Here is a 2470-nt window from a genome sequence, read left to right on the forward strand (position 1 = left end):
GGAGGAGTGGTGGGGTGGGGGCGATGGGGGTGAATGGGGACCTCATATTTTTTGAATGTAATATTTTTAAAAAATGAATTTAAAAAAAGTATTTATACAGCAAATTCATGTTTATATTGTTAGTAATTCATACTAAAGTACCATGAAAAAATAAGAAGTTCCAAAAGAGTATTACTGATGTTTTCCTGTAATGACATATGATTTATAATAGTTCAAGGTCAAAACCATTTTGCTGATCATCAATAGTATAGAATTTGGATACTTAATCCTAAATCAATTCATGTTCTAATTCCTAAAGTAAATGTTAAATGATCCTCAATGCTAAAATTTCCTACAGAAAACCCTGTGACCACCCTCCCTGAGTTGGGGTATAATCCAGACAAATGAACTCAGTTTTGATCATAAGATTTCATTCATTCCACCTGCTTGTCATAAAACATATGGATCTACTGTCAATCCGTATGCTTTATAGCATACATACAATCTAATACTCCACCAGAGAAGACAACTTCAACATCTTTCTCCACAGCTTTAACAAATGCGTGCCTGCAATGATGGATGCAGGCCATTATATATTTAGTCATAACCTACAAAATTGTGCAGGACAGTGTAAACTATAATGTAAACTATAGTCCATGGTTAGCAATAATGCCTCAATATGTGTTCATCAACTGTAAAAAATGTACCACACTGTGCTTGCTTCAGCAGCACATATACTAAAATTGAAATGATACAGAAATTAGCATGGCCCTTGCACAAGGATGACATGCAAATTCGTGAAGTGTTCCATGATTTTTAAGTTGTTGATGTGGGAAGTGTAGGGAGTGGGGCATATGGGAACCTCTTACATTTTTTAATGTAATATTTTGTGTGATCTGTGTATATTTTAAAAAAAGAAAGATAAAAAATTAAATTTAAAATAAAATAAAATGAATGATAGCTGTTGGAAAAAAATGTTTTTGAAGGAAGGATGATGTTGTTAATATGGGAAAGTGTGGAAAGGGGAAGAAGAGGGAATTTTTTATGTAACATTTATGTAATCAAAAGCTTCTTTTTAAAAAAAAATTGAGAGAAGAAGTTTGCTGAAAGGATGGTATTGATAGAAGATGACTTGTTTTAAGATTTAAAATTGTATATCTTTTCTACATTCTTTGTTATTTTCCTCAAACCAACACCAGGTTATCTCGTCAGAAATTTTTAGATTACCATATTTCAGAGTCATTTTGACTGTGTTTCATTACTTTCAACTTTTATCAAAAGACACTATATTAAAAAGACAGATGAAATATACCACTACATTTTTAAAAGGTTGGTGACATTGTACATCATATCACTCAATGCTCCCATACAAAACGCCATGTAAGAAACTGGTGTGTGTGTGCATATGTATGTATGTGTGTGTGTGTGAGAGAGAGAGAGACAGAGTAAGACAGAAAATAAAGGAAGAAAGATTGTTAGATTAGACAGGCAGTTGTTTAACCCAAGAAATCAATGTATTATCATGTATAAATTATGAGATTTATATAGCTATCTGGATCTTTTACCTTTTCTGTCAGGCATTAAGCTTAATTCTAGCAATAATGTTATTTTCTACTTATTTTCTACTACTATTTATATTGTGCTAGTATTTCACTATTTTTACTGTATCTGACCTTAAATTTATTGGAAGAAGTGAGTTATATAAAAATAAATCATAAGTGTATAGGGCCACATGAAGTCAAAATAGATAAATTTTAATTTTATATGTTTCGTACATGATATTCTTTAATCTTATATTGTTCTTCAAGTTTTAAAAATTCCTAGGTTGTACATGTGGACATGTGGACGTATTTCTAAGATTCTTCTTTACTTAGATTGATGTATCTATACTTTGAGTTCAAAGTCTTAGGACCTATCACATATTTGAACCCTTCCAAAATTACCAATAAATCTGTTTATCAAATGAAAGCAGAAGTGTATAGGAAAGGAATACTCAGTAAAGTTGCAGCCTGTGAAATTCATGTCATTAGCAAGCTATCAGTATTAATTTTTGCACTATTCAGTGGAAATTAAATTGCTATTCTCTAAGACATCATGATGCTCCTTGGTCCATAGCATTGTCTTAGCACATTTGGATATTGTTTCTAAGATAGCGTTGGTTAAAGTTGATAACTAGTGTCCTAAAATTTATCATGATTTTGGAAAGTAGCAGATTCACAACATGACAAAGTTTTGGCTCCACATCTCCAACCCTTTGCATACCTAAGTGCTATAGTGAAGAATTGAATTAATCTGATGTTTTAGTTTATTACCTTTATCAAAATCCCTCTCTCAAATACTCAAACAACCATAATGAGTACAATCTTAGATTTGATAGTCTTTATCTACTTTGATTTTCCTTCCCTTTCTCAAGGGTAGGGTCCTAGCCTTCTGGTGGGAAATTTTATGGTATCAGTCAAAGCAAGTCACTTAAAAATATAGTCAAATCAAT

At 31.7% G+C, this 2470-nt stretch overlaps 1 non-coding gene across 1 annotated transcript; it reads left to right on the plus strand.

Moving 5' to 3' along the window:
• Positions 1-692: 692 nt before the first annotated feature.
• Positions 693-796, plus strand: LOC111760658 (U6 spliceosomal RNA). Its single transcript, XR_002794285.1, has one exon. It is a non-coding gene; the product is annotated as a U6 spliceosomal RNA (small nuclear RNA).
• Positions 797-2470: the final 1674 nt, after the last annotated feature.

This window comes from Dasypus novemcinctus, chromosome 16 (assembly GCF_030445035.2).
Source record: "Dasypus novemcinctus isolate mDasNov1 chromosome 16, mDasNov1.1.hap2, whole genome shotgun sequence".
Taxonomy (NCBI): Eukaryota; Metazoa; Chordata; class Mammalia; order Cingulata; family Dasypodidae; genus Dasypus; species Dasypus novemcinctus.